Consider the following 13,110-nt stretch of genomic DNA (forward strand, 5'->3'; position numbering starts at 1 on the left):
TTTCGTATAACTTGTCATTTAAAGTAAGCTAGAGTGAAAGAGAAGAGATTTGAGAGGTTATAGCAATTTTTTAAAAATAGAGTAATTACCATTTATGGAAGACATCCTAGGGTTTTGACCGCTCCAAGTGCAGACTATAAGTTCTGGCAGAGAAAGGGAAGTTTTTCAGAGTTCACAATGACTACACAATTCTCTGGTATGTCTTTACCCTCAGCCGGTGTAAGTCTTCTGAAAAGGCAAGTCTCCACTATGAAAGGAAGTGGCATCCTCTCAAATGCCGCTTTGAGCCCGTTTAAGCTAATATGGTCCTCGATCTCATGTTGCTCAGCTGTTGCCTTCTTAGTCAGATGGGGAAGAATATTAATTTTAGACACCAGGCTTTTCAAAGCCAGTGGCTCCATTTCAGAGGTCAGGTAAGGAAAGGACAAACAGAGCAGGATGAAATATCACCTTCACCTTTTCCTCTCATCTGTGTGGCAACTCTCAGGATTACAAAGTGGCATTTGTCTTTGGCAGTCACATGCCCATCCCTTCTGCCCCTTCCATACACATGATTATACAAGGGCTCATTCTTAGCAGAGATGAGCCTGGGTGACGGAACCCCATAGCCACCTTCGTTAGCCCATCTTATACTTTGAACATATCCAACTAAAGCACAAGAGATCTTCTGAAAGGACTTAGCAAATTTTAATTTTCTAAGTCCTTAAAATTATTTGCAACATCTCCCACTGTTTACAGCTCTAGGGAAAGATCAAAGGCACAAGCAGGCAAGAAGTTAAAAAGAACAGGGACGACTTTTCATAACTTCTCTTTACAGGCAACACTGTGCCTTTAAATTTCCATCGTAGGCCAAGAAAAAATCCAGGAAAAACAGTCCAGCTGCCTGATTCTAACAGTGGCATATCCCTAGATTTATTTAAGTGGCATAAAACCTGGGTTGCTTAGAAAGCAAGACTAGTAATATAGACAATCCTACAATGCTTCAGGGCCTAAATAATTTTTCCCTCTTGTCTGGAGCTTTTGCTGATCCCTTCACTCCCAACCCTAGAACCAGCTTATAGTGCTGTCTTGGTTTTCAAAAAAAAAAGGTTCTTATTTTTAATTCAGATAAATGATGTTGTCTATATAGAGGAAAAATACATGTTTCTATTTGGATAGCATATAAAGATTATAGCAAAATCTTTAAAAAGCAGAACTTTTGGTATTTTTCTAGAATTAGAGAACTTTGTTCTTCAGGAAGAATAACTAAGCAAAACTGTGTGTTCGTTAGAGATAAAATATTCAACAACATTGCTATGAAAAGACTTAACTGATTTGAGGTTACTAATTTTTGGCATAATGAAGTGTGAAAATAGTGCTCAAATTCCCCCGCGGAAAGAATAATACAGTGTGTATGGCCTTCTGACAATGTGACCATACCCTCTAACCAGACTGTCGAAACAGCAGAATCAGAATTTCCATCCGTCAGCTCCAGCAAACCAGCGACACGTTCCAATGAGCAAGAAACCAGCAGAATCTGTTCTTTTGTTTTTTATTCTTCATATACATACATATATATATAATTTTACACATATGTATAATTTTAGAACATGTTTAGATCTACAGAAGAGGCGAAAAGTAAAAAGGTAGCACAGAGAGTTCCCTTATGCCCCACACTCAAATTCCCGTTTTTGACATCTTACATTGATATGGTACACTTGCCACAATTAACGAACCGATGCTGATCTATTAGTATTAACTAAACTCCATACTTTATTGAGATTCTATGTTTTTCCCGAATGTTCCTTTTCTGTTCCTGAATCCCATCCAGGATTTCATATTCCATTTAAAACCAATAGGATTCTTGGCGGATTAGAGATGGGGTACAAAGAAAGAAGGTAGACAAGGATGACTTTCCACATTATTTCCTGAGCACTTGAAGGGGAGAGTTGACATTAACTGAGATGGAAAAATCCATGGGAAGAGCAAATTTGGGAGGAAAGGTCAGGAGCTCAGTTTTTGAAAAGTCCATTAGACCTTCAAGTTGAATAGGTTGTAGAGAGAGAAATCTAGACTTCAGGGACGAGGTCCAGGTTGGAGATATAAATTTGGAAGTCATCACATATAGATTGTTCTATGCACAATATATACTCAATAAATATTTGTTGATTAATTATTAGAGAGAAGATTTTTAATTGTGTCTGTTTGCCTTGAAAAAAGAAGAATCAACTATTATAAAAGAACCCACACTGCCTGTCTTCTAAATAGATGATAGTAGTCAAATTCTGCTATGTTATACGATTTCCAGCTTTTGATAGCACAGAGGACAAGTTGCCTGATACAATACTTGACCACCAGAGGAAAAAAAAAAAGTAACGCATGCATACCCGTTATGGTCACCTAGCCTCAACACCCTAAGTCCACAGCCATAAAATATTTGGAATGTCTTAAAGATGCCCTTATGCTTGGAAAAGTTCACACTGAGACTAAGAGCAGGCTCAGTGATGCTTTTCCCAGATTTCACTGATATTTTGGAGTTAAAGATCTTAAAAAAAAAAAAAAAGAAAGAAAGAAAAAATACTAACCTCAGTAAAACAGCATTCCACAGAACCATGAAAATTGGGATACTCTTCAAGGGACATTTCCGTTAACTAGTAAAAGACTGTGCTGTCAAAGGATTATGCATTGCCAATGACCCTTTATACTCTTGGCATTCAAACCAGGCTGAATAATGCTATTAAGCTTCTACTTGTACACAGCATTTTGAGTGTTTCCAGAACAACAAGGCCTCACAAAAGTGGAGCAATCTTCACAAATACCAAAATTCAGATGAAAGACATATCCCTGTTTTCTGCATAACTATTGAATTTTCCTCCTTTCAAAAAGCACCACTAAGTATGACCCATAAAAGCAAAAATAAATTGCACTTCATTAAAAGTCAATACACTTTCTCTTTGAAAGACACCACAGGAAAATGAAAAGACAAGCTACAGACTTGGAGAAAATACTGTGAAATCATGTATTTGATAAAGGACTTATATTCTGAATATACAACAAATTCTTACAAATCAACAATATGATGACAACCCAATTTAAAAAAATGGACAATAGATTTGAAAGACATCTCACCAAAGAAGATACACAAATGAATTGATTAATAAGCACGTGAAAAATGCCCCAAAACAGTCACGAGGGAGACGCAAATGAAAATCACAGTGAAATAGCACTTCACACCTACTAGAAAAGCTATAATAAAAACGACAGACAAAAGCAAACCTTGGCAAGGATGTCGTTCCTACAACTCTCATCGTACGTTTGGTGATGTAAAATGTAAAATGGTGCAGCTGTTTGGAAAACAGTTTGGCAGTTTCCTAAAGTTAGTTCCCATATAACCTAAAAATCCTTCTCCTAGGTGTATATCCAAGAGAAATGAATTCATATGAACACACAAAGCCTTGCACACGAATGTTCACAGCAGCATTATTCACAATAGCCAAAAATTGGAAATGACCAAAATGTCCATCAATTGGTTTGATGAATTGAAAAAGACAATGTGATATATCCATACTACTCGACAATAAAAAATAATGAAGTACTGATATCTAGAACTTGGATGAATGGAAACATTCTGTTAAATGAAAAAAAGCCAGGAACAAAGATTATATACTCTAAGTTTCCATTTGTATGAAATGCCCAGAAAAGACAAATCTATAGACACAAAGTAGATTAGCCTGGAGCTAGTAGGAACAGGGATTAACTGTAAATAAAATCTTATTGGGATTATGGAAATGTTAAAAATCTGTACTGTGGTGACAATTGTACAACTCATTAAGTTTCCTAAAACATTGCCAAATTGTACATTCCATAAACTATTCAGCAGTGCTTTTTTCCCCCTTCTATTAACACCTGTTTTTTTATTAATGGTATTATTGGGTTTTCTTTTTTCTTAATTACTTTATTGAAGTATAATTTCCATATTATAAAAACTTTTTTAGTTTGCCTGTCATATTTAGGAGATGATTTTATTATGGTATAAAGTAGATCCAATTTTATATTTTAACATTGTCACAGAATCATTTAGTGAAAAGTCTATCCTTCTCTAATTTTCAGAGCTATCTCTATCATATGTCAAATATCTATGTTTCTGAGTTGTCTATTCTGTTCCAGTGTCTATTTGCTGATCCCTACACTGACATCTTACCATCTTGATTTCTATTGTCTCTATGCTAAGTCTTCCTATTTAGCAGAACAAGTCTTTTCACCTACTCTTCTTCAGGAGTGTCTTGGCTACTCTTGGTATATTACAAAATATTTTTAAATCAACTTGTCAAGTTACACACACACACACACACACACACACACACACTCACACCACCTGTGGGACATAGATTGTAATTGCACTGAATCTATAAATGAGCACAGAAAGAACTTACATTTTAAAGCTATTGAGTGTTCTTATCTTGTTTACTTTCTCTCAACAAGATTTTATAATTTTCTTTCTCGGTAGAGATCTTTCACATCTTGTATTAGATTTACTATTATGTACTTCATAGTTTTGATGTTGATGTTTTGTTTTTAAATGTTATTTTATGTCTGTTCCTGTTTATGAGAATAATATTGTATGTTTTAATTGATTGTACATTCAGAAAGCTTGCTAAACTGTTATCAGTTCAAAAGTTTATGTGTACATAATTTTATTTTCTGCATTACAATCATATAATCTACAAATAAAGATAGTTCTCTTCTTCCTTTGTAATCCTTCTGCCCTTTACTTCTTTTTCTTATTGTATAGGGCTTCTGGTACAACGTTGACTAGAAATGGTGACAGTACGCATCCTACTTCCTGATTTCAAAAGGAAAGCTTTTACTATTTCACTATTAAGATTAATGTTTGCCAAAAACGTACAGACACAAACAACAGTATAGTGGTTACCAGAGGGAAAAGGGGATGAGGGGAGATAGAAAATGGTAGAGTGACAGAGGAGATTTAGACTTTGGGGGGTGAATATGCAATGCAATATACAGATGATGTGTCATAGAAATGTGTACTTGAAACCTACATAATTCTGTTAACCAATGTCACCCCCAATAAATTTAATTAAAAAAATGCTTGCCCCAAGATTTTCATGAATACTCATTATCATATTAAAATGTTCCCTTACTTTTATTCCTAGTTTCCCAAGAGTTTTTAAACCATAAATGGACTTTAAATTTTATTAAATGCTTTTAGTTTTGTTTGCATCTTTTGAAATGATTGTCTGATTTTCTCCTTTAATCTGTTAATGCAGTGAGTTATATTATTGACTAGTGTAAAATCAACCTTGAGCTTCTCGGATAATTCAACTTGGTTATTATCTATTCTCCTTTTAATATATTACAGAATGAAATTTATTAATATTTTTGTTGGTTTGTTAATATTTTATTTTTAGGATTTTTACATCTATGGTTATTAAATGAGACTGGCCTACAATTTTCTGTTTTTAAAAAGTCTTTATTGGGTTTTCAGCCTTCCTTCTGTTATTTGCAATTAAGATTACACATTTCTCTCTGAACGTTCCTTTAGTCATACCTCATAAATTTTGATATATAATACTTTGTATAATTTAGCTCAAAATAGTTATTTCCATCTGACTTCTTTGACTCATGGGTTACCCAGAATGTATCCTGTAGAAAGGGTCTCCCTTGCCTTCTGCCACACCCTGGGAGCACTCTTTAGAAGTTCAGAACCTCACAGTCTGCAGCTTAAGACTCCAGTCAGGGATTGCAAACCCAGGCTGCAAATCCCCCCAAGGCTGAGCCTGCCAGTACACTGCTAAGAGACAGGCACTTGTAACATTTTTGTTTCCCCGCTCTTGCTCAGCGCCAAGGCCACCTTCCTCACAGTCTCACAGGGGTGTTGTCGGGGTTGGACTCACTTCTGGGTCCCCCTTACCATCAGGGTGCTGCCCTTTGGGGTACAAACTTAATAGAGAAAGGTCTTTTAGACCCCTCACCTTGGGGAAACATCGTCAATGTTGACGCATGAGACTGCCCAAATCCAAGGCCAAGATTGGCAGAACTGGCAAAAGTCCTCAAAGCAAAAAGAACTTTTGTGCTTAGGTCCCTCTTGCCTCTTTGGATAGGGATTTCCCTTGAGTTTCTTTTTTGTTTGTTTGTTTTTCTGGTAGTTCCTTCCTTGTTATTTTATCATGTTTTTGATACTTTGAAGAAGATTTTTAAAATATTTTATTCAGCATTTTTAGTTGTTTTTAGCAGGGGTGTTGATCTGAATTTCCCAGCTGCCATTATTGGGAATGAAAGATCCTCACGTTAATTTTTCTAACTGAGATAAAATTTGCTTACAGTGAAATGCACAGATCATAAATATACAATTTGATGGACTTTGAGAACTGTGTACGTCTGACTAACCAACACCCCAATCAGGATCTAGAATATTTCCACTATGTTCCCTTTTAGTCAATTCTCCACTCTCAGACACAACCATCCTTCTGATTTCCAACACTATAATTTCCCTAGTCTCGCCTATTCTTGAATGTTCTATCAGTGAAATCATAGTTCATGTTCGTCTGTGTCTGGCTTCTTTCATTCAATCTAATATATATGAGAGTAATATGTGGTGTTGCACATAGCAGCACTTCATCCATGTATACTACAGGGTAGTATTTCACTGTATGACTAGACCACAATTTGTTCAGCCCTGCACCTACTGATTTACATTGTTTCCAGGTTGTTGTTGTTTTTTGTTGTTTTTTTTTGGAGGCTCTTATGCATAAATCTATAAACCTTCTCCTACAAGTCTTTTTGTCGACGTTTCATTTCTTTTGGATAAATACCTAGAAGTGCAATTGTTGAGTCGTAAGGTAGGAGTGTATTTAATTTTATAAGAAACCAACAAATTTTTCCAAATGTTTGTACTATTTTGCACTTCCATCAGCAATGTACCAGCAATGTATGAGAGTTGCACATGTTCAACATCCTCATCAACATTTGGCATTGTCAGTCATTTCAATTTTAGCCATTCTCACAGGCATGAAATGAGATCTCATTGTGTTTTTTAATCAACCTTATAGAGATAAATTTACATAAATAAATTTTACATAAAAATTTACATAAATAAACAGCATTCATTTTAAGGGTACAGTTCGATGAGTTTTGATAAATGTATACACATCCTCAATCAACATATACCATATTTCTATCACTATAAAAAAATCCCTCATACCCTGTCACCATCAATAATCTCCATCCCTCTACCCCATATATCCACGGATATGATTTCTATCACTATAAATTTTGCCTGGTCTAGAAATTCATAATTGGAATCATTAACTATATATTCTTCTGTGTCTGGCTTCTTTTATTCAGCATAATATTTCTAAGATTTATCTATCTTGATGTGTTTATTGGTAATTTATTTTTTACTGAGTAGAATTCCATTATATAAATAAACTGAAATTTGTTTTCATCAGTTGATGGGTATTTGGGGTGTTTGCAGTTCGGGGCTGTTATGAATAAAGCCGCTACCATTTGCATTCAAGTCATTTTGTAGACATGTTGTGGGCATGCTTTCATTTCTCTTAGGTAAATTACCTAGGAGCAGAATTTCTGGCTCATATGGCAAGGGTATGTCTCACTTTTAAAAAAACTGCCAGTAATTTTGCAAAATTGTTGTACCGTTTTATACTCTCAAGAGCAATGCATGGGAATTCCAAATCGTTCCTTCACTTCACCAACATTCAATATTGTGAGTCCTTTTTTTTCTCAGTCATTCTATCTTTGGGAGCATCTAGTGGGAATGGGAGCATCTCATTGTGGTTTGAATTTGCATTTCCTTGTGCATATTTCACGTATTTTTTGGCTGTATCTTCTTTTGTGAAGTATTCTTTTATACTTTTTGCCCATTTAAACATTGGAGTGTTTATTATTGAATTGTAATAATTCTTTATATATTCTTGATACAAGTTCAGTGCAGATATAAGTATTGTAAATATTCTCTCAGTCTATGGCTTGTGTTTTCATTTTACTAAAGATATCTTTTGAAGGGCAGATGTCTTTAAATTTTGATGAAGTCCAATTTCTACATATATCAGTATGTAATAATAATATCATATATTTATATGTCACATAATATATAAACAAAGGTCTTCTACATCCCAAAGCAGCACCATTTATGCCCAAAACACCTAATTTATCACTAACGATTTATTTATCTTCTAGTCTTCAGCCCTCCCACCATAGGATTTCAAATTCAGTTCAGTGCACAAGAAGGAAACAGATGCCATGGCATACCATGCACATTCTCTTCTCTCTTCAATTAAAAATCCATCTCTCCCTAAAACAATCAATCTTTCTTCCCAGTGGCAATTCTCCATTGTTCCTAGGTGACCACCTTATTCACATCCAAAAAAAGTATCCTTTTTCTTTATGGAAGGGTTCTCTAAATATCTCCATGTCAACAGAAAGTCTTCATCTAATCTTTCCATAACTAAAGCCCCATCCAGGTATTTTTTTTCCAGAAGAAACAGAATGCTCCAAATGCAAATCTTAGAAGAAAAGAGTTAAGTCTGTGCTTTAAGCCTGCCAGATTGTTTTCACTCATTGATTCAATTCAGGCACATTCCAGTGCCCACTGCATGTCAGGCTTGGGGCCTGGCACTGAGGGTGAGAGGTGAAAACCTCTATCCTCTAATGAAAGTTGGAGGCAGGAATGGAAACAGACATGTAAATGGGTAATTATAATACTATGAGGCATCTGTTACAAGGGATAAACGAGGTATCAAATAAGCATATGGCAAAAGGAACCAAACTACACCGGAGGGTCAGGGAAGATTAATAGGACTCATCTAAACTGAAAAGTAAATAGTAACACAGACATAGCAAAGGGCTAGAAAGGTACTCCAGGGCGAGGAAGTAAGATGTGCAGGTGTGAGAATAATGACAAATATCTTTAGTGTTTTTTATCATAAAACATAATAATGGCTGTTAGTTTGAGGTAAAAATTAATAATCATGTTAAGGAAGTATCTTTATTTTACTGGAAGTTTTTTGAAATCAGGAATTGCAGTAGAATTTTGTCTGTGTTACTTTGCACTTCACTTTATAAAATAAACAGACCTTCTTTCTCCAGTAGTTTTATAATACCTAGTACTGGCCAAAGCAATTCAAAACTAAAACAAAATAATAGTTAAGTATATCGGAAAGGCAGAGGGCAAAGTATTGTTCCGACACCAATTCTCCAACACCAACTTGGTGTCCTGCAACTCAATTCAATTCTGACACCAACTAACTGAGGTTAGTATCAGATTCCACAGATTAAGGGCAAAGTCTTCCACAAGACTGCCCTCACTTCAAACACTAGCCTCAAGTCTCAGGGACCAGCTGCACTCCTGACCAATGGGCTACAAATTGGGGGGGGAGTAAAAATTTGATAATTCACTAGAACTAATCACAGAACTCACTGAAAGCACTCTGGTTACGATTACAGTTTTTGTTTTAAATGAACGATGCACATACTGCGAAGTCCGGGAGGGTCCCAGACACAGAATTGCTATGTCCTCTCCTATGAAGCCAAGGCTTATCAGCCTCCCTGCTGCCCACCAACCAAGAAGCTCCATCAAGCTTGGTGTTCAGAGGTTTTATTGAAGTTTCACTATATAAGCATGATTGATTAAATCACTGGCCATATGATTAAACTCAATCTCCAACACCCCTCTTTCACCCCCAGAGATGTTCCAACCCTTCAATTCTGTGGTTAGTCTTCTGGTGACCTGCCCCCATCCTGAAGCTATCTAGGGACCCACCAGGAATAACTTCATTGGCATAATAAAGGCTCTGCTATCACTCAGGAAATTCCAAGGGCTTTTGAAGCTCTATGACAGGAACTAGTGACAAAGTTCAGAAGTGTTCTTTTAATACTACAGGTATCAATTGAAAATCAACGAAAACTAGTAAAAGTGTTTCCCCAAAACACAAAATATGAAATAAATTAATAAAAAACCAATACATTTCTTTTATACCAGTAAGATCAATAAGAAAATAGAACAATTAAAAGCTCTTATTACAATAGCAAGAAAATGTATATAATTTATTAGAATGAACTTAATAAGAAATGTGGCAGATTCCAGAGGATACAAGGGGAAGTCAGGAAAAGAAATGAGCAGGAGGTTGGGTTAGGGGAGAGGAATCACAAAGCAAGAAGAACAGACAACCCTAGGGTTAACTTTTAGGACTGTGACTAAAGATGTTAGGGATGTGCGTCATGGTGGGATTAACTGAACTCAAAATGTCCAACATACCTTGAGTACGAATACGAGGGTGCAAAATGATGCCTAGAAGTTTGATAATACTAGTAGGCTTATTATATACCTTCACTTAGGCTGAGACTTTATTTGTGGTCACTGAACAAAGGGCTTATTTGAGTCACCCACTGAGTACATCATCCCTATTCTAAGTCTGGAGAAGGACAGAGAATATAGTTACACCACTCAAAGTAAACTGCCAAGGCCAGTTGGAAACAATGAAGCAGTGAAGTACTAAAGAGACAGGTTAGTTAGTATATTGCTAGGTAGACATGGGATCCCTGGTGGAATAAACAAAAAGCAGCCATATCCTGAAACTCCAGGTTCTGGAATGTCTCCTTCACTCCAGGGCAAAGATATGAGAATGCACCTTGAGGTTAATAAATTATCTCAAATCCCTTCTGGCCGGACAAAGGAGCAGATCTGATAGATGGGAATGGGTTATTTCGTTAATCCCTTCAGGATGGGCAAACAGGACAAACCTGATAGATGAATCCAATTAGAGGTCTCCAGCCCCCTTCCCCAAGCAGGCAAGGGAAGGTATAAAAGAACTTCTGCCTCAGTCACTGGGCACCCCATTCGGGACCCCCTCCCGCTTGGGAGCTCTGACCCTTTGCTTTCGATAAACTATCCTCTTTTTAAAAACTTTGCCTCTCCTGGGTCCCTATTTCCATTCTTCGGAGACACCATCAGGCCCACACCCAGAAACCCCACAGATCCAACATCATTTACCTCACTAAAGGAGAAAATTTAAGCCTAGATTTTATTGCTTTACATTGATCTCATTTCCTGTGACCTTATAACAGACTTTAGATTGTTTGTATCTATGCTGATTTAAAAAGAAAGTTTATATTTGTTTAGAAAACCTGGTATGACTTACTCATTTTCTTTTTCTACCATCACCATCTAGTGGAGAAAACTTTGAACTTCAAACAAAATGAGCTAGGATCCAGGAAAACAAGAACACAGAGCCTACCGTGTGCCAGGCCCTATACCAAACTCTTTTACATTTATAAGATCATTTAATTGTCACAACAGACTGTGAGGTAGGCATTATTGTTCCTCTTAGATTTGGAAACTGAGTCTGAGAAGTTAAGAACCTTGCCCAAGTTCACACTGTGGCCAACTCAAACCCAGATTTTTGAAGTCCAAGTCCAGTGCCATTTTCACCTCATAGTGTATCCAAATAGCTCAATTTTATTCAGGTACTCATAGGTCACCATGGGAGTGAAATAAATAAATGTATAGGGAATTTAGTTTTTTCTTTATATTTTTTTCCTTTTTCTTATGTATAACATATATATGAGCAAAGCATATGTATAAAAAGAAAACAGGATTATACTGTATAAATTTTGTGTCTTCTAATTTTTACTCCATATTACATAATGAATATTTTCCCATTACAATATATACTTTTGAAAATACATATTAGGTAATAATAAAGACAGATAATAGAATTACATTTATATGTAAATACAGTGTAATCTTGAAATGCATTTTAAAGAGACTAGAAGGTGCTAAAATATTAACAATGATGGTCTCTCAGTAGATATTCCATAATGTATCATTTCTAAAAAAAAAATTAAGCTTCACATTTATTAAAATATATTCAAGAAACTTCATAGTCATTGTCTAATATGTTGTCATTTTAAAATATTTTGCTTGTGTTGGAGTGACCATGTCAATATATTTCTATAAAAGTTTAAAATTAGCGTGTATAACATTTCCATATTTAGTAATACTTTTCTTCAAAACCTGTTTTGAGGAAAGCCCTACAACCTGAAGGGTAGCAGAATATGCCACACCAAAATATGCTACTTTGGCATAAGGATTATTTTGGACTGAACGCAATTGAGAAGCAGCAGATACAAGAAAACTTCTCTACTCTCCCAATTTGCGTAAAAGCAAGACATAAATTTGCAAAGATAACCCCCACTCCCCTCTCTACCAGAAAGGCCAGAGACAACTCTAGACCCTCAGCACAGAGAAGCTACCGAAGTGTCTACATAACAAAGTCTGCTAACTAGCCTCTATCTTCCCTTAGCTTCCTCATTATATTTTACCTTCCCACAATTTGCCATTCTAGAAACTCAAAATCCTTTTCTTTTGTCTTGTCACTTTTCGACAAATGCATTGTTCTTTTGTTAAGATGCTATATAAGCTCAAATTCATCACTAAGTACTCCCATGTCTATGAGCACTACACACATTAATAAATTTGTTTTCTTTTTATACTGCTTTTGTCAGTTTAACGAAACATTAAGAGGACCCCAAATAATAAACCTAAGATGGGTACAGGAAAAAGACTTTTGCCCTCCCCTGCAAACCTTTTCTCAAAGTACTTGTGATGGGGAAACTGGCCTTAAAATGGTTCCCTGCCACGTGGAAACGACCTAAAATGGTGGCCCGAGTGGAGAGAGAAGTCCCCAGCCGAAGCCCCAGCCCACTTCACATAACCCCCTCCAAGCCACACCTTGAGCCAATAACCCGACGACACCTGCCTTTTCCCCCCAACTCTAGAAAGTCCCCAACCCATAAAAACCTGCTCAAAACCTTGCTGGGGGCTCAGTGTTTGGGGCAGGACCCCGCTGAGCCCTGCGGGGAGGGTAAGAAAGCGACTCTCCCAACCCTCCGAGTGCCGCTTGGGTTCTTTCCCGGCGTGGATTCTGCAACACTTGCTTTTGGGATGTTCCTGTGATGGTTGCTCTGAGGGATGAGTACAACGCTATACAAGTTTATCATCCTCCATTTTTGCACAATTTCAAATTATGTGATGGCCAAAGAAGAAAGACTGTTTACTCCACTCATTTTTGCTTTTCTATTAGCCTTATTTTT

This window comes from Rhinolophus hipposideros, assembly GCF_964194185.1.
Source record: "Rhinolophus hipposideros genome assembly, chromosome: 8".
NCBI classification, from domain to species: Eukaryota; Metazoa; Chordata; class Mammalia; order Chiroptera; family Rhinolophidae; genus Rhinolophus; species Rhinolophus hipposideros.